The sequence below is a fragment of the Pan troglodytes genome, chromosome 1, assembly GCF_028858775.2.
Source record: "Pan troglodytes isolate AG18354 chromosome 1, NHGRI_mPanTro3-v2.0_pri, whole genome shotgun sequence".
NCBI classification, from domain to species: domain Eukaryota; kingdom Metazoa; phylum Chordata; class Mammalia; order Primates; family Hominidae; genus Pan; species Pan troglodytes.
Genome location: NC_072398.2, coordinates 223,078,070 through 223,105,004, shown reverse-complemented (window position 1 = coordinate 223,105,004; position 26,935 = coordinate 223,078,070). Strand labels below are relative to the sequence as shown.

Sequence of the window (26,935 nt, the reverse complement as noted above, 5' to 3'; positions counted from 1 at the left end):
AATACAGGCGCGTGCCACCACACCCAGCTAATTTTTGTATTTTTAGTAGAGACGGGGTTTCACCATGTTGATCAGGCTGGTCTCGACCTCCTTACCTTGTGGTCTGCCTGCCTTGGCCTCCCAAAGTCCTGGGATTACAGGCATGAGCCACCGCACCTGTCCTGGGCTGACTTCTTGACCACATCCTATTTCAGCAGCAGGGTCTTTATGACCTGTGTATCTCATGATACCAATCCTGCAGACCTCATCTCTCTCTTTTTTTTTTTTTGAGACAAAGTCTCACTTTGTCACCCAGGCTGGAGTGCAATGACACCATCTCAGCTCACTGCAACTTCTGCCTCCCAGGTTCAAGCAATTCTCCTGCCTTAGCCTCCCAAGTAGCTGGGATTACAGGTGTGCACCACCATGCCTGGCTAATTTTTATTTTATTTTATTTTATTTTTAAGACAGAGTTTTGCTCTTGTCGCCCGGGCTGAAGTGCAATGGCAGGATCTCAGCTGACTGCAACCTCTGCCTCCCGGGTTCAAGCAATTCTCCTGCCTCAGCCTCCCAAGTAGCTAGGACTACAGGCACTTGTCACCACACTGGCTAATTTTTGTATTTTTAGTAGAGATGGGGTTTTACCATGTTGGCCAGGCTGGTCTTGAACTCCTGACCTCAAATGATTCATCCACCTGGGCCTCCCAAAGCACTGGGATTACAAACATGAGCCACCGCATCTGGCCTCTGAGTAATTTTTATATTTTTAGTAGAGACAGAGTTTCACCATATTGGCCAGGCTGGTGTTGAACTTCTGGCCTCAAAGTGATCCACCCTCATCAGCCTCCCACAGTGTTGTGATTACAGGCGTGAGCCACTCTGACCAGCCAAAGACTTCTACTTTCATGAACTTACTGTAAATCTTACCCTTAAGTGAAAGCCTCAACATTACTGAAACACATACTTACCATAAATCCTGCCCTTATGCAAATTCCCTATGGTATATAAGCCCTGGGTCTTGGGGTATAACATTGTAGGGATCCACCATGTCATCTGGAGGCTGCCTGAGACATGGTTTCTGTTCGTAAGTCCCTATTAAATGTTTCCTTCTGATCGCTGTGTTTGTCAGCCTCTTTATTTGGCCTCTCAGCTCCCTGGGCCTTTGGGGGTAGGTTTGCATAGACCTGCTCACCGCAGAACAGTGCTTAATACATTTTTTTTTTTTTGAGACGGGGTCTCACTCTGTTGCCCAGGCTGAAGTGCAGTGGTGCCATCTCAGCTTACTGCAGCCTCCGCCTCCTGAGTTCAAGCAATTCTCCCTCCTCAGCCTCCTAAGTAGCTGGGATTACTTAGGGGTGCACCACCACGCCCGGCTCATTTTTGCATTTTTAGTATAGATGGGGTTTCACCATGTTGACCAGGCTGGTATCGAACTCCTGACCTCAGGTAATCCACCCGCCTCAGCCTGCCAAAGTGCTGGGATTACAGGCATGAGCCACTGCACCCAGCCTTAATACATTTTTGTTGAATGGATGAAGTGCTTCTCCATAAGGGATGTTTGGGTTCAATTTTCTGGCTCCCTCAAACCCACCTTCTGAGTCTCAGACCCTCTCCTTGTCCATACCTGTCCATGCGGAGATAGGCGGTGTGGTGTTACGATAGATACATACTGGCTTGCATCTGCAGTTCCCCGTTCCTAACTCCCACAGTCCTGTGATAATGTTGGGGCACTTGAGGCCTCAGGAAACAGAACCTCTCCTCTGAACTTCTCCTGTTCCTCTTTCACCTGTCCAACCAGAATTCTAATCTGATGTGGGTCCAAAGACCCTCATACCAGAGAGGGTCCTGCCCCATACCCTAGAGCAAGACTGCTCAGCCCACAGTCCAGGATGGCTTTGAATGCAGCCCAACACAAATTCATAAACTTTCTTAAAACATTATGAGATTGTTTCACAATTTTTTTTTTAAAGATCATCAGCTATCATTAGTGCTAGAGTATTTTATATGTAGCCCAAGACAATTCTTCTTGTTCCAATGTGGCCCAGGAAGTCAAAAGATTGGTCAGCCCTGCCCTAGAGGAAGGAATGCTGAGAGAGAGGCCAAGAAAAGTCTGAACAGACAGGCCTTGCCGGGGGTTTAGATCATGAGATTTTTGTCCAATCACATTTCTACACGGTTATCAGTCGTGCCCATGTAATGAAGCCTCCATAAAAAAGCCACGAGGACTGGGTTTGGAGAGGTTCTGGATAGCTGAATACGTGGAGGTTCCTGGAGGGTGGTGAGACCCAGGAGAGCATGGAAGCTCTGCTTCCCCTAAACTCCACCCTATGCATGGCTTCATCTGTATCCTTTGTGAATCCTTTATAATAAACCACTAAACATAAGTAAGTGTTTTCTTGAGTTCTGTGAGCCATTCCAACATATTAATCAAACCCAGGCTGGGCATCGTGCCTCACACCTGTAATTCCAGCACTTTGGCAGGCCAAGGCAGGTGGATTACTTAAGGTCAGGTGTTCGAGACCAGCCTGGCCAACATGGTGAAACCCCGTCTCTACTAAAAATACAAAAATTAGCCGGACATGGTGACTCACACCTGTAATCCCAGCTACTCAGGAGGCTGAGGCAGGAGAATTGCTTGAACCCGGGAGGCGGAGGTTGCAGTGAGCCGAGATCCCGCAACTGCACTGCAGCCTGGGAGACAGAGTGAGACTCCGTCAAAAACAAAAAAACAAAAAGCAAACAAAAAAAAAAACAAACCCAAAGAGGGGGTCATGGGAACCCCAAATTGAAGCCAGTGACTCAGAAGTTCCAGAGGCTCAGACTTGTGACTAGCATTGGGGGAGATAGTCTTGCGGACTGAGTCCTCAAGCCCTGGGATGTGATGCTATCTCCAGGTAGATAGTGTTGAAATTGAATTGCAGGACACCCAGCTGGTGTCCACCCCCACACATTTGGTCACAGAAGTCTTCTTCTGTGTTGACTGTTGTGGTGTGAGAGTAGAGGAAAAATGCAGTTTGGATAGAGTTTTTTTCTGACACAGGTGGTGATCTTCAGGAACCCACCTGCACCTGTGAGATTCTGAAGACGTGGACCCAGCCTTCACAGGCATCCAAGTTACCTTCCCCATGAGGACTTGTTTTACAGATCACAAAAGACATCTGCACTTTGTACGGCTCCAGCAGGATCTCTCTGATCTGTGAGGATTAATGAGCCAGCCACATCTCTCCCCAGCTTCCTGGACCAATGGCGCAAACCTAGTTCAGAAACCCAGCAAGTTGCCTGAGGCATTAGCCAGGCATCCGTGGTATGCAAGTTTTGGCACTGCTTTGCTGTTTGGATGTTTTTCTCCTTCAGGCGGAAATTTACAAAGCACTCATGCTCCAACTACCATGGCAGAGAGAGGAGGTGAAGCAAATTGTAAAACCTTCAACCTCAGTATTGAGTTTCTCCTTGACTTGTGTTGAAGCCAATGATGGCAAGGGATGTGGATAACCTGGATGTTTTTTCTTGGGATCCACCCTCTCACAGGTGTTCCTCTGAGCACTTTGCAGGATGAGAAGTTGAATAGGGAGGGGAGAGGTCCCCTCTCCTCCCCTCCCCTCTCCTTTTCTTTCCTCTCCTCACAGGGTCTTGCTCTGTTGCCCAGGCTGGAGTGCAGTGGTGTGACCTTGGCTCACTGCAACCTCCACCTCCTGGGCTCAAGCAATCCTCTCACCTTAGCCTTCTGAGGAGCTGGGACTACAGGCACGTGCCACTATACATGGCTAATTTTTATATTTTTTTTGGTAGAGACGGAGTTTTGCCATGTTGTCCAGCCTAGTCTTCAACTCCTGGGCTCAAGCAATCTGTCTACTTCGGCCTTACAAAGTGGGTGCTGATTTCTCTGCAGCTTATGGACACACCATAAGCTGGGGGCACCCATGGAAGTGCTTTAGCTTGTAATCTCCATCAACATCTCCCACAAGACACCTCCCCAAACTTGATCTGGTTTGGGGAGTCACTCCTGTCTGGAGGAAAACATCTCTAATTTAGCCCTCGAGATTACACATATTAAGTTCAACTAAGTATGAACTCAAGGTATATTAAATACAATTTCCAAACACACCAGCCATCATGAGTGAGAATCAGCAGAAACTATGAATGACAGACTTAGGCCATCTCAGGTTTTTGGAGTGATCAGATACATATTATTTTATTAATTAATTAATTAATTAATTATTTTTTGAGATGGAGTCTCTCTCTGTTGCCCAGGCTGGAGTGCAGTGGCATGATCTTGGCTCACTGAAACCTCTGCGATTCTTCTGCCTCAGCCTCCCAAGTAGCTGGGATTACAGGCGTGCAACACCATGCCCGGCTAATTTTTGTATTTTTAGTTGCGATGGGGTTTTGCCATGTTAGCCAGGCTGGTCTCGAACCCCTGACCTCAGATGATCCACCTGCCTTGGCCTTCCAAAGTGCTGGGGTTGCAGGCATGAGCCATCCCGCCTGGCCAGATACAGATTATTAAGCATAGAGTTGTAAGGCAAGCGTTCTGGGTCTTTCTCTTTCTCTGTCTCTCTCTCTTTCTTTCTTTCTTTCTTTTTCTTTCTTGCTTCTTTTGAGACGGAGTCTTGTTCTGTTGCCCAGGCTGGAGTGCAGTGCCACGATCCAGGCTCACTGCAACCTTCACCTCCTGGGTTCAAGTGATTCTCCCACCTCAGCCTCTCGAGTAGCTGGGATTACAGGCACCCGCCACCACCCCCAGCTAATTTTTGTATTTTTAGTAGAAACAGCGTTTCACCATGTTGGCCAGGCTGGTCTCAAACTCCTGACCTCAAGTGATCCACCCACCTCAGCCTCCTAAAGTGCTTGGGATTACAGGCATGAGCCACTGCGCCCGGCCCTGGGTGTCTGTTTCGATCTTGCTGCTCCTCTGAGCCTCCTATACAAAGATTCTGGCGCTACTGCACACCGTGTGTTTGTGTCCTCTATGTTAAAGTTCTTTTTCCTGGCTAATGTGGTCCAGACATGTTGGAAGGGATTCTAAAATAACAATCCTGTGACCACGTGACTGTGAGAAGAATTCTTTTCTAAAGAAAAGGATCTTCATCACATACCGACCCATCTCTTTCACTACCTTTAATACCACCTCAGATATCTCTCTTTTCATTTCCTGTAGCCCTTATTGCTTCCGTGGTGTTAGGCCCCTTGGCATTTTATCATATTTGTTTTTTTCCATTTTGTAGCTGACTGTCTCACCAGTCACTCCTGTCTGGAGGAAAACATCCCCAGTTTAGCCCTTGAGATTACACTTATTAAGTTCAACAAAGCACAGACTCATGATACACAATTTCCAAACACACAAGGAAGCCAGCCATGATGAATGAGAAACTGTGAACAACAGACTTACGCCTCTTTAGGATTTTGGAGAAATCAGATACAGATTATTAAATAACTACTCATGGATTTTTTTTGGGGGGGGTGCTGCTTTTTGATTTCTTTTTTTTTTTTTTTTGAGATGGAGTCTTGCTCTGTTGCCCAGGCTGGAGTGCAATGGCGTGATCTCAGCTCACTGCAACTTCCACCTCCTGGATTCAAGCGATTCTCCTGTCTCAGCCTCCTGAGTAGCTGGGATTACAGATGCCAACCACCAGGCCTGGCTAATTTTTGTATTTTTAGTAGAGACAGGGTTTTAACATGTTGGCCAGGCTGGTCTCAAACTCCTGACCTCAAGTGATCCATGAGCCTCGGCCTCCCAAAGTGCTAGGATTACTGGCATGAGCCACTGTGCCCGGCCTTGATTTCTATTTTTTTTTTTTTTTGAGACGGAGTCTTGCTCTGTCACCCAGGCTGGAGTGCAGTGGCACAATCTCGGCTCACTGCAAGCTCCGCCTCCCGGGGTTCACGCCTTTCTCCTGCCTCAGCCTCCCGAGTAGCTGGGACTACAGGCGCCCGCCACCACGCCCGGCTAATTTTTTGTATTTTTAGTAGAGATGGGGTTTTACTGTGTTAGCCAGGCTGGTCTCGATCTCCTGACCTCGTGATCCGCCTGCCTCTGCCTCCCAAAGTGCTGGGATTACAGGCGTGAGCCACCACGCCCGGCGATTTCTATCTTTAATAGAGATGGGGTCTTGCTATTTTGCCCAGGCTGGTCTTCAACTCCCGAGCTCAGGCAATCCTTCTGCCTTGGCCTCCCAAAGTGCTGGGATTACAGGTGTGAGCCACTGTGCCCAGCCAAAAATTTTAAAAAATGAGTTTAAAAATGAGCAATAAGAAGAGACTTCTAAAAATGAGCATGGTTTCTCTGATGCAGAACCAGGGCTGAGCTCACACTGAAGGCCTTTCCACACTTACCACATTCATAAGCTTTCTCACCATGGGTTCTTCGATGCCTAAAAAGGCTTGTACTCCAAACAAAGCTTTGCCCATATTTGTCACAGTTTTGAGGACTCCTTTTAAAGGCATTCTGATCTTTTTCACTTAATTTATCCCCAAATTCACAGAATTCTCTGCCTTCAGAATCCTGGAGAACATTCTCTCTGAGACTGCTAGACTCTTCTGTCAATGGTTCAGTTTTTGCTGTAATTCCCTCCTCTGAAGTTGGCTTTCCAATCTTGGTCTTGTTCTCACCATCTCGACTTGGTCCCTGGACCGCTGTGAAGCCTCACACCCGGCGAACCTGCCATCGCCCTGTCCGCTCTCACGGCACAATCAGGAGCTGTGCTATACGCTCTCCTGGTTCTGCTTTCCAGGGAACAGAAGTAGATATAACAATTTGAATTTCTGCATTGTAATCTGAATCAATGACTCCTGCCTGTACTTGCACTCCTTTTAGATTTAAACTAGACCTACCTAGTTTAAGTAGTAATCCTACTGTCCCCACTGGCATCACCTGACTGCAGACAGCAACATTCTTTAACAGTCCCATTACAAAAGGAGAACCTGGTCCATATTGATTAATAGCTTGCTTAAATTCTTTGAGTAATTTAAAAGAAAAAGGCTCAAATGTAGCTATAATATTTCCCTGTTGATCTGGGGGATATATTCTAACAGGGAACTGCCAAGCCTCTATATCACCCTCTCCTCTAGCTTGCTGAATTCCTGTCTAAATAGAACTAAGAGCAGTCATTCGAGGCACTGCTCGAACAGTCACTGGGGCAACTACTTTTTGCCCAGTGTCCTCCGGAAAAGAAAGATCTGGAGGTCAGGCCACTTTCTGTCTTCAAAATAAGGAGGGGATGCAGAAGGGTAGGGATGAACCTCTTCCTCCTTTGCTGCTTTAGCTTTAGCTGGCAAACAAACCTGCTCTGTCACCTCTTCTGTTACTTCATTATACTTTCCTTCCTCGTCATCATCAGTGTGAAAAGCTTCCAAGGACCCTGATACTTCTGAGCTCCTCTTCTTACTCACCACGGGGATTGCTTAAGAGTACTCGGGTGTCCTCCAGCTTAGTTTCACGTTCTCCAACTGTCGCTCCGGCGACCCTTTGACCCGGATGTGAGCCCCCATGTTGGGCACCGCTTGCCGAGACCAGCTCAGTCGTGGAGACTCTAACCCGGCGGCACTAGAGGAATTAAAGACACACACACAGAAATATAGAGTGTGGAGTGGGAGATCAGGGGACTCACAGCCTTCAGAGCTTGACTCACATGTTTATTGACAGCAAGCCAGTGATAAGCATTATTTCTATAGATTATAGATTAACTAAAAGTATTCCCTACAGGAAACAAAGGGATGGGCCAAAACAAAGGGATGGGCTCTGGCTAGTTATCACACAAACAATAGCATGAGTGATCTGGTCTGAAATTCCAGGGCTCAAACAGTCTTCACGCTTTGGCCTCCTAAAGTGCTGGGATTACAGATGGGAGCCACTGCACCCACCAGGCCTCCAGTTTTTGAGCCAAGGCCATGCTCTGCCTGGGTAGCCCCAAGACAATGACTAAGCATGCTGGGATACCAGGCCTGGTCATTTCTGCCCAACGGGGCTGTACTGATGGCCTGTATTTGCTCCAGAGCTCCCCGTTGGATTAGCCAAGACGGTTCTGCATCATCATCTGAGACTCTCCCTGATAAATCCCGCTCTCTCCTGCTTTTTCTTTCACAGCTGCTACCCCCAATATACCCTTTTATTTTAATAGTTTTTGGGGAATAGGTGGTTTTTGGTTACATGGATAAGTTCTTTAATGGTGATTTCTGAGATTTTGGTACCCCCGTCACCCAGGAAGCACAAACCATACCCAACGTGTAGTCCCAATACACTCTTTTTTGTTTTGTTTTGTTTTTTGTTTTTTGAGACGGAGTCTCACTCTGTCGCCAGGCTGGAGTGCAGTGGTGCGATCTCGGCTCACTGCAACCTCTGCCTCCCGGGTTCAAGCGATTCTCCTGCCTCAGCCTCCCAAGTAGCTGGGACTACAGGAGCACACCACCATGCCCAGCTAATTTTTGTATTTTTAGTAGAGAGGGGGTTTCACCATGTTGGCCAAGCTGGTCTCGATCTCTTGACCTCGTGATCCACCCACCTCGGCCTCCCAAACTGCTGGGATTACAGGCGTGAGCCACAGCACCTGGCCCCAATACACTCTTGCATTCCTAAGTCCACCTGAGTGCTCACTTCCTGGAGGACCCCACTGACTTAATAATCACATCACAAGACGTCTTACACTCATGAACTGTCCCTACATTAGGCCTAAAAACAGATGCAATCCCCGGACGCCTAAACCAAACCACATTCACCACCACACGACCAGGAGTATACTACGGTCAATGCTCAGAAATCGGCAGAGCTAGCCACAGTTTTATACAACCATCTGGAGAGGAGAGGTGGGCGGGGATTGGATCCTATAGGACCTTGTGGGCCATGGTAAGGGGTTTGAATTCTGTTCTGGTTCTAATGGGAAACCATTGCATGGTTTTAAGAAGAGAAGGGCAATGGATTCATCTTTTTTTTTTTTGAGACGGAGTCTCGCTCTGTCTGTTCCCCAGGCTGGAGTACAGTGGCTCGATCTTTGCTCACTTCAACCTCTGCCTGCTGGGTTCAAGCGAGTCTCCTGCTTCACCTTCCTGTGTAGCTGGGATTACAGGCATGCACCACCACGCCTGGCCTGGATTCACCTTTAGAATGCTTTCCTTGGACTGTAGAAAATAGGAGTGAACACAAGAACCTGGTGGTGATCTTTCAGGAGAAAGATCCTGCTTGGACTAGAGTTGCAGCAGCTGAAGTGGGAAGCAATGGTTGGATTCAGGACATGTGTTTGGAGGGAGAGCCCACAGTCTTACTGATGGGTGGGATGACTGGTATGAGCTACTGGTGATAGCATTTGCTGAGATGGGGAAGACAAGGAGGGGAATGGAGCTGGAGAATGAGGAAGGTGGCAGGTTGGAGATGCCTGCTAGACCTCCAGGGGGAGGCTGAGAAGGTGGTTGGGATTCCAAGTCTTGGAGGTGGGAGGAGAGGTCAGGCTGGAGACAGACATCTGGGAGGTGATATTTAAAGCAGCAGAGCTGGCTGAGACTGAGGAGAGAATGTGCCACCATTGAGCACAGACGTGCAAGGAAGGAAATGGGCGATTTCCTCATCAATACTCTACTCCGGTACATACAAAATACTGAATGTGTTTCAACAATTAAAACAATGAGGTTGGCCAAGTGTGGTGGGGGATGGAGGGGGTGGGGGTGCGGCGGGGATCACTTTCACTCAGGAGATCGAGACCAACCTGGGCAACACGGCAAAATCCCATCTCTACAAAAAATACAGAACCTAGCTGGGTGGGCTTGGTGGCATGCTTGTAGTCCCAGCTACTCTGGAGGCTGAGGTGGGAGGATCACTTGAGCCCAGGAGGCAGAGGTTGCAGTGAGCTGAGATCACACCACTGCACTCCAGCCTGGACGACAGAGCCAGACCCTGTCTCAAAACAAAACAAAAAACCGATGAGGTTGATCTACAGTGTATGTACATCGTGGAAAAGTGTCCATAATACAGAAAGTGAAAAAATCAAACCTCTGAACCATGTGTGTAATAGTCCACCTGCGTGTGTGCGTGACTGTGCATCTGGAGTCTGCAGAAGGGCATGACCACGTGGTTAACAGGTCAACAGCGGCTCTCTCTGCAGAGGGAGCTGGAGGGAAGACAGGAAGCGGAGGGATTTGCTTTTGCTTCTCTACACATTGCTTGGATATTTTATTTATTCCTTCATTTTATTTCATTTCATTTTGCTTTGTTTTAACAAAAGGCATGTATTCCTTGTAGTGTACAATTTCCGGAGCCCACACCTGTTTGCCTGTAGCTAGGACTCAGATCAGATACGTTAAAGGGTGGCCAGGCAAGAGGCAGTGACATCCTGTGTTCCCTGGGGCAGTTCCTCCCTCCTCCGCCTATGAACCACAATCTAGGTAGACCCCCTAGAGGGGCTGGGAGGATCCACTCTTCTTTCCCTTTTTTAAGGGGAAGGGTTTGTTTTGGGAGGAGTTCTTTTGTTAGTCAGAGTGGCCCAAGGGCTCCAGAGGTAAATACAAGCACTCCACTCTCTTCAGTCTCTTTTTACATTGTCTTCCCCAGTGGGGTGCTAAGGGCTGGCCAGGGCATGCTTCCACAAGTTCCTTTGATTATTTAGAAAAAGGCTTACATAATTCAACCCGAAGGACTCTGAGAGGTGAATCGAGTGTGCAGGAATCAACTGGACAGTGGCCGAACAGGAAGTTCAAAACTTGTGAATAGTGTTGTTTTGATTAATTAACCATCTCAGTCTCCCAGGGAGGGGTCTCTAAAGACTGGGCAGTAAAAAAAAGCAACAAAAACAACAAAAACCTCCCCAAACTGTGCAGTAATGTCTTTGCCTGTCCTGGAGGGCCCCTTGGGTAGGTTTTATATGAGCTCGGGTGTCTTGAGTGAGTCCACCATCTGGGAGGCAGGCAGTGCCAACTCAGGGGACCGCAGTGGATGGGAGACTGTGTCAGGGGTGACCCCCAGGGGACCCTGGTCCACTGGTTGGCCAACTTTGTTGTTGTCATCTCTGAGGTTGGGCTGATTGAAAGTGGCCCAAAGACCCAGGGTGATTAAGGTCTCTAGAAGATTCTTGCTATTCTCACTGAGTATTTTAAAACTACAGTTTACTACGTGGGAAACTCCTCAGAAATCATCCCAGTGTTCTTCTTTCTTCTTCTTTTTTTTTTTTTTTTTTTGAGACTGAGTCTCGCTCTTTCGCCCAGGCTGAAGTGCAGGAGCGCGATCTCGGCTCACCACAACCTCCGTCTCCCAGGTTCAAGCGATTCTCCTACCTCAGCCTCCCGAGTAGCTGGGACTACAGGTGTGTGCCACCACACCTGGCTAATTTTTGTATGTTTACAAAGATTAAATGGGGTGACAAAAATTAGATGGGGTTTCACCATTTTGGCCAGGCTGGTCTCAACCTCCTGGTCTCAAGTGATCCGCCATCCTTGGCCTTCCAAAGTGCTGGGATTACAGGTGTGAGCCAACGCACCCGGGCATCCCAGTGTTATTCTTACTGATTGTTGTGTGTGTGTGTGTGTGTGTGTGTGTTGGGGTGGGTGGGTGTGGGTGTGTTTTCTTTTCTTTAAAAAGTTTTTAAAATTTGAGTCAGGGTCTTGCTCTGTTGCCCGGGCTGTAGTGCAGTGGCATAATCGTGGCTCATGGCAGCCTCAAACTCTTGGCCTCAAGCAATCCTCCCATCAGCCTCCCCAAATCCTGGAATTTAACAGGTTGGCCAAGAGCAGTGAGCCATTGCACCTGACCGTGTGCGTGTTTTCTAAAAAGTGCAGATAACTTACTCCTTGGTTTGTTTTCTTAGTGAGCTCATATTGTCTACCTTCTAAAGACCAAAGCGTCAGGACTGCAGAGCCCCATTCTGGCTTTGGCAAACACGTGGAGTGAGACTGGTTTCCACCTGAGAAATAACCCTTCTGGTTTCCCTCCGAGCATGCTCCTCTCCTGTGCGTTACCCACGTGGTAGGGGGATGGTGTTGCAGACTGCAGAGGCTCACCCCATAGACGGAGAACTTCCTAAACTGAGCTGAGTCCTGGTGTCCCATGAAACACTCTACAGAGGCTGCCTGGGGGTGTCTCTCTCGGAAAAGGCTCCCCCAGGTAGTGAGGAAGGCAGGACCTGGCAGAGGGAGAACCCAGTGTTGTTGGAACTGTGGCCGATTCTGCAATGAAGCTCTGGTCCCAAATTGAGACATGAGGTCTGGGCCTTTGCATCTCTGTTTCTTTTTACTTTTAATTTTCTTTTTTCTTTTTTTTTGAGACGGAGTCTCACTCAGTCGCCCAGGCTGGAGTGCAGTGGTGTGATCTCGGCTCACTGCAACCTCCGCCGCCCGGGTTCAAGTGATTCTCCTGCCTCAGCCTCCCAAGTAGCTGGGATTGCAGGTGCGTGCCACCATGCCCGGCTAATTTTTGTGTTTTTAATAGAGATGGGGTTTCACCATGTTGGTCAGGCTGGTCTTGAACTCTTGACCTCAGGTGATCCACCCACCTCGGCCTCCCAAAGTGCTGGGATTACAGGCTTGAGCCATGCGCCCAGCTCTTTTTACTTTTCGAAAGTATGGCTACTTGAAAATTAAAATGACATCCAGGGCTCACTGGATTTGCTCATACAAAGGCAGGGGCATCTAGACCATAGAGAGTAATTGGTGCTGGTTCAATGGCCTTGAACACTACTCATTTTATCAATGAAAAATCATTCTTAGCTTTCATTGTGCTAATTAACAAACCATCTGGTGTGGATTGGAGATAGAGCTAGAGTGGCTTTTGTTGAGTCTTTCAAATGTAGGTTCTAATCACCCCTGGAATTTCGCGCTCCCAATTCCGCAGCGCTGACTGCCGCTAGAAAGCAGGCTGAAGTTAAGTGACACGTACAGTTCGTGCTGAGGGTTTTTGAAGTAAATTACAGGCACCCTTTTCAAGCTCTGAGCTCTTGAGAAGACCACTGAGCTCAAAGTTAGTCCAACAAATAATGTTCATCATACACAGCATCTTCTGTTTAAGAAGGCAGGAAATTGGCCGGGTGCGGTGGCTCACACCTATAATCCTAGGACTTTGAGAGGCCAAGGCTGGCAGATCACTTGAAGTCAGCAGTTCGAGACCAGCCCACATGGCGAAACCCTATTTCTACTAAAAATACAAAAAATTAGCCAGGCATGATGGCGTGTGCCTATAGTCTCAGCTACTCGGGAGGCTGAGGTATGAGAATTGCTTGAACCCAGGAGGCGGATGTTGCAGTGAGCCCAGATCATGCCACTGCACTCCAGCCTGGGCGACAGAGCGAGACTGTATCAAAACAATCAAGCAAAAATGGTTGTTGTCAACACAGTGGGTAACATCTGAACCAAACGAGCCAGGAAATTGAGCACTTGGTTTTAGAAAACTTTTCATCCAAAAAGGGTAACAGATTTATAATGTGAGTTTAAAGGGGTCATCTCGAGTTTTCAAGAACATTCATTTATGCCAAGCAGCTCCTTCTCCACTGATATCAAAGATATTTTACTGTAGAGGGCACCAAATACACCCCTTCATTATTTTCTCCTTTTAAAGAAAACAGGACAAATTAGTGACCTGGAAGGTTTGGATAAAAACACATCAGAGAAATCATTGTTCTGAGAGTTCTTTTCAGCTTAATTAATTCACATTGGCTGCTCAAATTCATTTTAGGTCTGGAGGCGATTTTCAAACAAAATGTTATGACAGAGATCATAACAAAGATTTGGAGCAAAGATTTCTGTTTGCTGAGCTGTCACTCAAGCTAAACAGATAGCAACAGGGAATCTTTAGGCAAATTAACTTTCCCCTGAATGGGTTCTTTTATCCTGTCCATCTGCATTCATTCCCATGGGTACTTCGAGACCGAGCTAACAAGTCAGATATACATAATAAAGAAAATTGCTCAAGGGGAAAAAAAAATCAACTGTTCATTTGGGAAAATGTGGTGCTGGTCTAAATAAAATTCTCTATTAATTTCGAGGGGTCTAAAAATCTATCACCAGTTCTTCAAAAAGTTAAACAGACTTATCCTATGGCCCAGCAATTACATTCCTAGGTACGCACCCCGAAGAACCGAAAACAGATAGTCAAACAAATACTTGCACACAAATGTTCATCGCAGCGCTATTCTCAATAGCCAAAAAGTGGAAATTACTCAAAATTCCATCAACAGATGAATGGAGAAACAAAATGTGGTATATACGTATACAACAGAATATCATCCAGCCGTGAAAACAAATTAACTACTGATGTGTGATACAACGTAGATGAACCTCAGAAACATGACCTTAAGTGTTAAAAGCCAGACATAAAGATCATGATTCCGCTTATGTGAAATATATGAATGATCCCCTTTATATGAAATATTCAGAATAGGTGAATTTATCAAGACAGAAAGCAGATTAGTGGTTGTCAAGGGATGGGGGAGGGGGGAATTAGGAATGACCGCTAATGGGTACGGGGTTTTCTTTCGGGGTGATGAAAATGTTTTGGAACAAGATAGAGGGGCTGGTACACAGCATCTGTGAAGGTACTAAATGCCACTGAAGTGTACTTTTTAAAAAGGTTAATGTGGTGAGTTGCAGTGGCTCACGCCCGTAATCCCAGCACTTTGGGAGGCTGAGGTGAGTGGATCACCTGAGCTCAGGAGTTCGAGACCAGCCTGGCCAACATGGTGAAACTCCGTCTCTACTAAAAATACAAAAAAATTAGCCAAGTGTGGTGGCGGGTGCCTGTAATCCCAGCTACTCAGGAGGCTGAGACAGGAGAATCACTTGAACCCAGGAGGCAGAGGTCGCAGTGACCTGAGATCTTGCCATTGCACTCCAGCCTGGACAACAAGAGCGAAACTCTGTCTCAAAAAAAAAAAAAAAAAAGTTAATGTGTCCAGCACAGTGGCTCAAACCTGTAATCTCAGCATGTTGGGAGGCTGAGGCGGGAGGATCACTTAAGCCCAGGAGTTCGAACCAGCCTGGCGCACAGGATGAAACCCTGTCTCTACTAAAAATACAAAAATTAGCCAGGCATGGTGGCACCTGCCTGTAGTCCCAGCAACTTGGGAGGGTGAGGCAGGAGAATCACTTGAACCTGGGTGGTGGAGGTTGCAGTGAGCTGAGATTGCGCCACTGCACTCCAGCCTGGGTTACAGAAGGAGACTATGTATCAAAAAAAAAAAAAAAAAAAGTCCGGGCACGGTGGCTCACGCTTGTAATCCCAGCACTTTGGGAGGCCAAGGCGGGCAGATCACGGCAGATCACGAGGTCAGGAGTTTGAGATTATCCTGGCCAACATGGTGAAACCCTATCTCTACTAAAAATACAAAAATTAGCTGGGTGTGGTGGCTCGTGCCTGTAGTCCCAGCTACTCGGGAGGCCAAGGCAGGAGAATTGCTTGAACCAGGGAGTTGGAGGTTGCAGTGAGCCGAGATCACACCACTGCACTCCAGCCTGGCGACAGACTGAGACTCCGTCTCAAGAAAAAAATATGTAAAAAAAGTTGCTCGTGCCTGTAATCACAGCACTTTAGGAGGCCGAGACAGGAGGATTGCTTGAGCCCAGTAGTTCAAGATCAGCCTGGGCAACATAGCAAAACCCTGTCTCTATAAAACAGGAAAAAAAAGAGGTTAATGTTGTATTATATTACTCTAATTTTACCCCAATATGAGTTTGTAAACAAATCAAGTTCTCTGTAAACAAGTATTTGATGGTCTGGAAAATGGGATTGCCTCAATATCCAAACAACCATTTCTGGGCAGCTTCCTGACCATCCGGTAGGTTTCTTGGTCCAGCCCTGAGTCTCCTTGGCAATGCAGCAGGGAGACACCAGGCTCATTCCTCTTTCCTTGTGGCTTCCATATCTTTCCATCCCTCAGCCCTCCGCAGAACCAGCTGTTTGCAGTCACACCCTGGATCTTGTATGAAGCAAAAACAAAAAAACAGGGCCAGGCGTGGTGGCTCATGTCTGTAATCCCAGCACGTTGGGAGGCTGAGGTGGGCAGATCACTTGAGGTCAGGAATTCAAGACCAGCCTGACCAACATGGTGAAACCCCATCTCTACTAAAAATACAAACATTAGCCAGGCACGATGGCTCATGCCTGTAATTCCAGCACTTTGAGAGGCCAAGGTGGGTGGATCAAACTCCTGAGGTCAGGAGTTTGAGACCAGCCTGACCAACATGGTGAATCCCTGTCTCTACTAAAAATACAAAAATTAGCCGGGCATGGTGGTGTGCACCTGCAATCCCAGCTACTCGGGAGGCTGAGGCTGGAAGATGGCTTGAAACTGGGAGGCAGACGTTGCAGTGAGCCAAGATCGTGCCACTGCACTCCAGCCTGGGTGACAGAGCGAGACTCTGCCTCAAATGCAAAAACAAAAACACAACAAAAATTCTGCACAGTATTTTTCTGACCACTGGGTGTCATGAGCGTACAATAAATGCTTCAGCTGGAAAAACTGCATATTTACAGGACTGCCTTCAATATGGTGGTGGTTCTCCTGACTGCAGGGGATGCAGCAGCAAGTAATAAACCCTTCAAAAGTTGCTTTGTTTTTGCAAGCAAGACATTGAGAAGCCAAGAAAATGTAGACAGTTGAAGATAAGCAAAAACACAGCACTGGCTGCTTCTTTGCGTTTTCCAGAATATTTCAGTGGAGCAGCTGTTATGGGAGGAATATAAAAATCTAAAGTAAGGCTGGGAGCAGTGGCTCACTACTGTAATCTCAACACTTTGGGAGGCTGAGGCAGGAGGATTGCTTGAGGTCAGGAGTTCAAGACTAGCCTGGGCAATATAGCAAGACTCTGTCTCTACCAAAGCCAGAAAAAAAAAAAAATCTAAAATAAAGTATTCTTAGGGACACCTCTCAAGAATTGTAACTAAGAGGTGGGCAAGGTGGTGCCTGCCTGTTGTTTCAGCTACTGAGTTTCAGGCTGCAGCGTGCTAGGATCGCACTTGTGAATAGCCACAGCTCTCCAGTCTTGGCAACATAGCAAGACCCTGTCTTTAAAAAAAAAACAGTTCTGAAAGAAAAATGAGCAACCTTGAACCCTTTGGCCTCAGACAGTACAGGGCTTGCTCACCTAGAAAGTTAAAATAAAGAAAGCGGGCCGGACATGGTGGCTCATGCCTGTAATCCCAGCACTTTGGGAGGCCGAGGCGGGTGGATCACCTGAGGTCAGGAGTTCGAGACCAGCCTGACCAACATGGTGAAACCCCATCTCTACTAAAAATACAAAATTAGCCAGGCATGGTGGCACGTGCTTGTAATCCCAGCTACTCAGGAGGCTGAGACCAGAGAATTGTTTGAACACGGGAGGTGAAGTTTGCAGTGAGCCGAAATTGTGCCACTGCACTCCAGCCTGGGCATCAAGAGCGAAACTCCTCAAAAAAAAAAATAAATAAATAAAATTAAAAAAGCAAGCAAGCAAGTGGTTGCTTATTGTCACTATTTATATCCCAATGACTGGTCTTTTAATTTTACTAGAGAGCAACTTCCTTGTCAATTGCCCTGAACAGAGTTGATCTCACTTCAGAGCAGTATGATTATGAATTTTCAGCTCTACCAAGTTTTGGCATCCACATTTCCTCATTGATAAAAGTACTCTTGATTTCTTCTCTCAGCTGGGGTAGCTCAGAGAGGCCTGAATGTGCAAACCAGTACCTTTATTTATTCTTCTTGGCTGTGGAAAATTGTCCATTATAGGAATATTGTTAACATTTTTTTTGGGGTGGTGGGGGTCGGAGTCTTGCTCTGTTGTCCAGGCTGGAGTTCAGTGGCATGATCTTGGCTCTCTGCAACCTCCGCCTCCCAGGTTCAAGTGATTCTCCTGCCTCAAGCTCCTGAGTAGCTGGGATTACAGGTGTCTCCCACCATGCCCAGTTAATTTTTGTATTTTTAGTGGAGACGGGGTTTCACCATGTTGGCCAGGCTGGTCTCGAACTCCTGACCTCAAATGATCTACCCACCTCAGCCTCCCAAAGTGCTGGGATTACAGGTGTGAGCCACCGTGCCCGGTAACGTTTTTTTATATAATGTTTTTTTGAGATGGAGTCTTGTTCTATCGCCCAGGCTGGGGTACAGTGGTGCAATCTTGATTCACTGCAACCTCTGCCTTCAGGGTTCAAGTGATTCTTGTGCCTCAGCCTCCTGAGTAGCCGGGATTACAGGCATATGCCACCATGCCCAGCTAATTTTTGTATTTTTAGTAGAGATGAGGTTTTGCCATGTTGGCCAGGCTGGTCTCGAACTCCTGGCCTCAAGTCATCTGCCTGCCTTGGCCTCCCAAAGTGCTGGGATTACAGGTGTGAGCCACAGTGCTCTGTCAACTTTTTTTTTTTTTTTAAGTTAAGAATGAAGGTCAACAAATTAAGTTGGAAGTAAACCGGGGCTCTTGATAGGTTAAATCTAACACATCCAAGGACACCAGGGTCATTTATACCAACAGGGTCTGTCTACAAGTTATAAGGTTTTAACGTGTTTTATTTTAGAGATGGGGTCTCGCTAAGTTGCCCAGGCTGTATTTGAACTCCTGGGTTCAAGGAATGCTCCTGCCTCAGCCTCCCAAATAGCTTGGACTACAGGCGTGTGCCGCTGGGCCCAGCTTAATTGTTCTTAAAAGCCTATCTATGTTCATGAAGGTCAAAGTGTTGAAATCTGGCCATGCAGGGTGGCTCACGTCTGTAATCCTAGCACTTTCGGAGGCTAAGGCGGGTGGATCACTTGAGGCCAAGAGTTTGAGACCAGCCTGGCCAACATGGCAAAACCTCATCTCTACTAAAAATACAAAAATTTAGCTGGGCATGGTGGCATGCCCCTGTAATCCCATCTGCTTGGGAGGCTAAAGCAGGAGAATCACTTGAACCTGGGAGGGGGAGGTTGCAGTGAGCTGAGATCATGCCACTGTTCTCCAGCCTGGGTGACAGAGTGAGACTCTGTCTCAAAAAACAAAAAACAGGCTGGGCGTGGTGGCTCACGCCTGTAATCCCAGTACTTTGGGAGGCCAAGGTGGGCCAATCACCTGAGGTCAGTGGTAGAGACCAAGTTACCCCTCCCTTCCCCCATAAGCCTCACAAACAGCTCTTGTAACTCCTCTGTGAGGCTGCTAAACCACTCTAACTTCCTCCTCAGACTGCCCCCATTACCTGTCTTCTTTGTTCTATTCCAGTGATTGTTTTTGCAAAATTTCAAGAGGCCTGGCAAACAGACCCAGGATGTGGTCGCACCTAGAAAATCCCCAAGCCTCACCCCCTATATCAATCCCCTGCTTTGCTAGCTCGGGGCTGCCTCCTCTGACTATAAAGGAACAGCCCGGCAGGTTAACAAACTTGCTGGCCTGACTTTGGGTCTACTTGTCTTATCTCTCGGCAACCCTTACATTTTAGTGCCGAAACCCGGGAAGGGGATAGGCTCTGGCTGGACATCCTTAAGGGACTCTCCCTCTCTCTCTCTCTCTCTCTCTCTCTCTCTGTCTACTCCCCACCGCCATCACCCCTTCTCCCAGCTGACCTCCCCTTCCCAAACCTGCCAAAGACCCGAAGAATCTCCTAGACTCTTCCATTGCTGGTGACTGCATCCACCATCAGGGCCTCCACAGGGGTCAGTAAGAGAGACTCTTGCCATTTACCTGGAATCCTTGACCAACTCTTTCTTGCCCGAAAGACCCAGCACTGGGTCAAGGGCTTCCTCCAGCCTCCAGGCCTTTAGTTCCTCCATCTCGGGGATGCCTGATTTGGGGGTTACCTCCCTTCTCCTGGCACAATCGGCAGGACAGGGGATGCCTTCTCCTGCCGTTCTTGTCATCGGCAGTCTCTTCTTCCTCTACCCTCTCCTTCCCTTCACCATGGGAGCCTCTCAGTCTACCCTTTCCAAGAGTACCCCCTTCGGGTGTCTCCTGTGCAATCTCAATGCTCTCCGCCTCTGTTCAGAGGTCCGTCCTAAGAGGCTTATCTTTTACTGTAACACTACATAGCCTCAATATAAATTAGACAATGGTTCCCAATGGCCCGAAAACGGCACTTTCGATTTCAGTGTACTCAGGGACTTAGATAACTTTTGCCATCGCAATGGAAACTGGTCTGAGATTCCTTATGTCCAGGATTTTTTCACCCTCTGTTGCCACCCTTCTCTTTGCCAGTCCTGTTCAACCTTCCAAATCCTCCTTGCCTGCTCCAAGCCTGACTCGTCTTCTGCTTCCCTCCCATCAGCTCCAACTGACGACTCCTCTTTTTTTGACCCTGCTGACTTTTCCATTCCCCAACCGCGCCCTAATCCTCCTCCCCATCACCCCGACCCTCCACCGTATGCCCCTGCTCCAGCTCTGTCCCCTTCTCCTCCTCTCTCAAACCACCTGGCTTCAGACTGTAAGTCCTCTCTGTCTCCACTTCTTACCTGCTCCCGGACCCAGCATGCCCTTCCTTACTCCCGCTCCGAGAGGTCGCAAGAGCTGAAGGAATTGTCCACGTCCACGTTCGTTTCTCTCTTACTGATCTTTCCCAAATCAAAAAGCATCTTGGGTCCTTCTCCTCTGATCCCAATACTTACATCAAAGAATTTAAATATCTCAACCAGTCTTATAAACTTACTTAGCATGATCTCTATATTATTCTCTCCTCTACCCTCTTTCTGGAAGAGAAGGAAAGAGTGTGGCTCTCGGCCCAGGCACATGCCAATGACCTCCATCAGGAAGATCCTACTAAGCCAGTAGGGGCTGCAGCAGTCCCCCAGGAAGAGCCTTCCTGGGAATAGCAACCCACAGACCCCAGCCAAGCGTCCTGAAACCATATGGTTACTTGCCTCATTGTAGGCCTTAACAAAGCTGCTCACAAAGCTGTAAACTTTAAAAAAACTCAAAGAAATTTCCCAAAGAGCAGATGAAAACCCTGCTGAGTTTCTTTCCCACCTTACAGAGGTTCTCCAAAAATATACCCGTGTTGATCCTACCTCCTGTAAAATGACTATTGTCCTCAATACTCATTTTATTTCCTAATCAGCCCCAGACATTTGGTGCAAACTTAAAAAGGTTGAGGATAGCCCTCAAACCCCACAGCAAGACCTCCTTAACCTGGCTTTCAAAGTCTTTATAACAGGGTTGAGCAAAATAAATTAAATAAAGCCCAAAGAGATTGTGCTAAATACCAGCTTCTAGCAGCGGCTATCTGTCAGCCTAGGCATAGTACCGAAGGGCACAAAAGATCTGATAGCAGCATCCCTCGCAGGCCTTGTTTCAAGTGCGGCAAGGAAGGCCACTGGGCGGGGGCATGTCCTAATTCACGAGTACCAAAGAGCCCTTGCCCGGTTTGTCAACAGATAGGTCACTGGAAATCTGATTGTCCCCTCAACAGTCAGACAAACCTGTCCCTCCAGACCTCCACCTCTTCAGCAACACAAAGGGCGAAGAGCCGCTTGCACTCTTGCAGCTCCTTGGCCTGGCCACTAAAGATTGACAAGGCCCAGGGCCCCCGGCCCCATCTGCCATCACTGCATCAGAGCCCAGGGTAACTCTACTAGTGGCAGGTAAGCCAATCTCTTTTTTAATTGATACCGGGGCCACCTACTTGGCTTTGCCTGAATTTTCAGGACCCACTCATCCCTTCCAGGTCTCAGTTGTAGGGGTTGATGGACTTATTTCTCGTCCACGTGTCACCAGGCCTCTCACCTGTTTCCTGTTTGAAACTGTCTTCTCACACTCTTTCCTTATCATGCCTTGCTGCCCAATCCCTATTTTAGGATGAGATCTTTTAGTCAAATTCAAAGCGTCTATCACTTTCTCCAGTCTCCCTCCACCGCAGTCTCTCCTGCTTCTCGCTGCTACTTCAGCCCCTGACCCCTCTCCCCAGTACCCACTTCCCGCCTCCCTTGTTGATCCAATTATGTATGACACCACCACCCCTTCATTAGCCACTCACCATGACCCCATCAAAATTTGGCTCAAAGACCCTTCCAAATTTCCCAATGTCCCCCAGTACCCTATTTCTCTGACTCACCAAAGAGGCCTACAGCCCATCATAAACAAGCTCCATGCATGTGGTCTTCTTAGACCAACACATTCCCCATATAACACCCCCATTCTCCGTTAAAAAATCAGATGGCTCATACTGACTTGTCCAGGAATTCTGAGCCGTCAATCAAGCTGTCCTCCCTATTCATCCCATAGACCCCAACCCATATACGCTTCTCTCTCTCATCCCTCTGACACTACCCATTACACTGCTATTGACCCAAAGGATGCCTTGCTCTTTCGCCAGGCTGGAGTACAGTGGTGTGATCTCAGTTCACTGCAACCTCTGCCTCCTGGGTTCAAGTGATTCTCCTGCTTCAGCCTCCTGAGTAGCTGGGACTACAGGTGCCCACCACAGCATCTGGCTAAATTTTGTATTTTTAGTAGAGATGGGTTTTCACCATCCTGGCCAGGCTGGTCTTGAACTCCTGACCTCATGATCCACATGACTCGGCCTCCCAAAGTGCTGGGATTACAGGTGTGAGCCACTACACCCAGCCAAGGATACCTTCTTCACCATTCCTTTATACGTGGATTCCCAAGACCTCTTTGCTTTCACCTGGACTGACTCTGACATCCTCCAGTCACAACAACTCACATGGACTGTCCTCCCTCAAGGCTTCAGGGATAGCCCTCATTTCTTCGGACAAGCTTTCACCCAGGACCTCACCTCCTTAGACCTCTCTCCTAGCCTTCTCCTTCAGTATGTGGATGACCTTCTCCTTTGCAGCCCTTCTCTAAAAGACTCTCAAACTCACACAGTCACTCTTTTAAACTTTCTCGCTGCCAAAGGGTATAGAGTTTCCCCTTCCAGGGCTCAGCTCTCCATCCCCAAAGTGACTTGCTCAGGAGTTCAACTTTCTCCTGGGGCCCAGGCTATGACCCAGCCTGAGCAGCACTCATAAACAATCTGCCCCCGCCTTCCTCCAAAGATGAAGTCCTTTCCTTTCTAGGGCTGGCAGGCTTTTTTAGAATATAGATTCCCAACTTTGCCCTTCTGGCTCACCCCCTCTATGAAGCAGCCAAAGTCCCCCTCGATGAACTCCTAAACCCCTCATATAACATACTCCCCAATTTCCACAAACTCCAAACCACTCTTCTCACTGCACCGGCTCTGTCCTTACCTGATATCACCCAACCTTTCACTGTCTATACTGCCGAGAACCAAGGAACAACCCTCAGTGTACTAGGGCAACAGAAGAGAAATCCTCCTTCCTTTGCCCCTGTAGCCGACCTCTCTAAACAACTCCATAACACAATCAAAGGGTGGCCTGCTTGTCTTAGGGCTTTAGCAGCAGCAGCCATTCTAGCTCTAGAAAGCAGGAAACTAACATTCGGACAAAACACCACCATCCACAATCCTCATAATCTACAAGATCTCCTCACCTCCCGAGCATTAAGCTCCCTTCCTCCTTCCCGGATTCAATCACTCCATGCTCTCTTTATCAAAAATCCTGAATTCAGCCTTGCCAAGAGTGCTGCCCTCAACCCAGCATCCTTCCTGGGAATACCTTACTCCCTGTATCCTCTTCCCCTCCTACTCATTCTTGCACTGAAATCCTAGACCACCTGCAGCCACATTTCCCAAACATTTCCTCTGAGACTCTCACCAACCCTGATGACCAGCTATTCATAGATGGCTCCTCTTCTGGGACCACTGGCTCCCCCAAAATTGCTGGATACGCAGTTGTTTCTCTTGACTGAGTAATTGAAGCCAAGCCCCTACCTCCAGGAACCTCCTCCCAAAAAGCAGAACTTACAGCTTTCACCAGAGCCCTAACCCTTTCCAAAGGCAAATGAGTCAACATTTATACAGACTCCAAATATGCCTATCACATCCTTCATTCCCACACCACCATCTGGCAAGAGAGGGGATTCCTTACTGCCAAAGGGAACCCCATCACTAATGGCCCCCTTATTTACCAACTCCTTCAGGCTGTACACCTGCCAATTCAAGCAGGAGTTACACACTGTCAAGGACCCCAAACAGGATCAGATAACATTTCAAGAGGGAACAGAAAGGCTGATGAAGCAGCAAAAGAAGCCTCCCTTTCTTCTGCCCGTGCTTCTCTCCTCCTCATTGCCCCTGCAATCCAACCCCAGTATTCCCTCACTGAGAGAGCTTCACTACTACAATGAGGGGCTCTGCCTTTATAGACAAAGCCCTCACCCTCGCCGGAAACTATCCTACCGCCTTAGCTAACAGAGCTACCAAACTCCTCTCCACATGTACTGCCAACTACAACTGCTCCAAGCTCCCTCACCCTACCATTCAAGGCCCCATAACCCTCGACACCACTAGAATTGGCCAAGTCCCCTTATGTATCACTTCTTCCAATAGACACGTACACATAGGCACCATCCCTCCTTCCACCTGTAATTCAACCCAAATCATCTTTCACCCTTCTTCCCACACCTCACTCCGAGTAGACACCTCTTTTCTGAAGCCAACGGTCTCCTCACTCAGCCCCTTCGCATCACCTCTCCCCCGGCCTCTCAGACATAGAAACTCCTTCCCCAAACAGGGGTTCTCAAAGAGGTCTCTCTCTCCTCCTCACTCTGGGTTGACGAAGCCAAGCCTAGGCCCTCTAAATGAGGAACGTACATGCGACAGCATCTGTTCTCAATTCACTTGTCTGTTTGTATCAACACCTCAGGCATCTTTTTCTTCTGTGGCTCCACGATCTACTCCTGTCTCCCTACCAACTGGACAGGTACCTGCACCTTAATTTACCTTACCCCCAATACTAATCTCGTTCCCCCAGACCAAGAACTCCATATTCCCGCCACAGTCCATGCCTGTTCAAAGAAGGCAATACAATTTGTTCCTTTATTAGCAGCCCTCAGGGTCACAGCAGGTGTTGGACTAGGAGCTGGAAGCTTAGGAACTTCATTATCATATTTTCAGTCACTCTCCAAAGACTTTCAAGCATCATCAGAAGAGATTGCAGATTCTCTCACTCACCTCCAAAATCAGTTAGGCTCTCTAGCAGCAGTTACCCTACAGAACCGCAGAGGCCTTGATCTTCTTACAGCCGAAAAGGGCGGTCTCTGTGTCTTTTTAGGTGAACAATGTTGTTTCTATCTCAGCCAATCTGGATTAGTATGAGATGCGGTCAAAAAACTCAAAGACCGAGCACAAAAATTAAGGGACAGTCAATCCACATGGCCTCAGTGGTTCAGTAACTCCTGGGCTCCCTGGCTTCTGCCCCTCCTAGGTCCTGCTATAACCCTTTCTTTCTTTTTAGCATTTGGCCCCTGCCTCTTATGTCTCCCTACCCAGTTTTTACAGAACCGTATCAGAGCATTCACCCATGGAACAATACAAGACATGATGCTGCTCCAAGGATACCAACCGTTCCAAACCCAATCTCCACCATCCGGCCTTTCCCCTTAACCAGCGACCCTCTTTAGCTTGAAGTAGCCAGATGAGAATGGTGCCCCTCTTCTATTATCTATTATCTATTAAAAGGCTGAAATGTTTGAGACAAAGCTACCCCTCTTTTCCCCCATAAGCCTCACAAACAGCTCTTGTAACTCCTCTGTGAGGCTGCTAAACCACTATAACTTCCTCCTCAGACTGCCCCCATTACCCATCTTCTTTGTTCTATTCCAGTAATTGTTTTTGCAAAATTTCAAGAGGCCTGGCAAACAGACCCAGGATATGGTCGCACCTAGAAAATCCCTAAGCCTCACCCCCTATATCAACCCCCTGCTTTGCTAGCTCGGGGCTGCCTCCTCTGACTATAAAGGAGCAGCCCGGCAGGTTAATAAACTTGCTGGCCTGACTTTGGCTCTACTTGTCTTATCTCTCGGCAACCCTTACAGTCAGGAGTTTGAGACCAGCCTGGCCAACATGGTAAAACCCTGTCTCTACTGAAAATACAAAAATTAGCTGGGTGTGGTGGCAGGTGCCTGTAGTCTCAGCTACTTGGGAGGCTGAGTTGGGAGGATCCCTTGAACCCAGGAGGCAGAGGTTACACTCCAGCATGGTTGTTACAGTAAGACTCCATCACAAAAAAAAAAAAACAAAGAAAGAAAAGAAAAGAAAAAAGAAAGTAACCCTTGGCTCATGCTAGGTTAAAGTAAACACTTCTTTTTTTTTTTTTTTTTTTTTTGAGACAGAGTCTCACTCTGTCGCCCAGGCTGGAGTGCAGTGGCACGATCTCGGCTCACTGCAAGCTCCGCCTCCCGGGTTCACGCCATTCTCCTGCCTCAGCCTCCCGAGTAGCTGGGACTACAGGTGCCCGCCACCACGCCCGGCTAATTTTTTTGTATTTTTAGTAGAGATGGGGTTTCACTGTGTTAGCCAGGATGGTCTCGATCTCCTGACCTCATGATCCACCTGCCTCGGCTTCACCAAAGTGCTGGGATTACAGGTGTGAGCCACCACGCCTGGCCTAAAGAGAACACTTCTAGCCAGGGTTATTTTCACCCATGGGTGGGTCCATCTGTAAGTCTTAAGGATTTTAATGATTCTTAAAAACTACTCCCAGCTGGGTGTAGTGGTATGTGTCTGTAGCCCCAGCTACTCGGGAAGCTGAGGCAGGAGCATCGCTTGAGCTCAGGAGTTTGAGAGCAGCCTGGGCAACACAGCAAGACCCTGTTTCTTAAAAAAAAAAAAAAAGAAGCCTATTCATGTTCATGAATGTGGGAATATTGAAATACCAGGCCCAATCCATTAACAGACCCTAACAGGTCTACCTTCAATATATTTTCTAAGTTATGTTCAGAAAATATACACTGAAACAGTGTATATGTGAGGATGTATCACTTAGGAATGCTTTCAGATGCAAGTAACAGAACATCCAATTACCAGTGACCCAATAAAAGAGGAGTGGCTGGGCATGGTAGCTCATGCCTGTAATCCCAGCCCTTTGGGAGGCTGAGGCAGGTTGATCACAAGGTCAGGAGTTCAAGACCACCCTAGCCAAGATGGTGAAACACCGTCTGTACTAAAAATACAAAAATTAGCCAGGCATGGTGGTGC

The 26,935-nt window shown here is 47.8% G+C and overlaps 1 long non-coding RNA gene across 3 annotated transcripts; it reads right to left on the bottom strand.

Annotated features, from left to right (window-relative positions):
• Positions 1–4,138: 4,138 nt before the first annotated feature.
• LOC107974792 (uncharacterized) lies at positions 4,139–25,439 on the bottom strand. 3 transcript variants are annotated; one of them, XR_001717806.4, is made up of 3 exons: positions 24,911–25,439; positions 7,369–7,522; positions 4,139–6,699 (listed from the first exon to the last, which is right to left on the bottom strand). It is a non-coding gene; the product is annotated as an uncharacterized LOC107974792 (long non-coding RNA). The 3 variants fall into 3 exon arrangements; XR_008546566.1 differs by lacking the exon at positions 24,911–25,439 and adding an exon at positions 19,573–23,637; XR_008546567.1 differs by lacking the exon at positions 24,911–25,439 and adding an exon at positions 20,337–23,637.
• Positions 25,440–26,935: the final 1,496 nt, after the last annotated feature.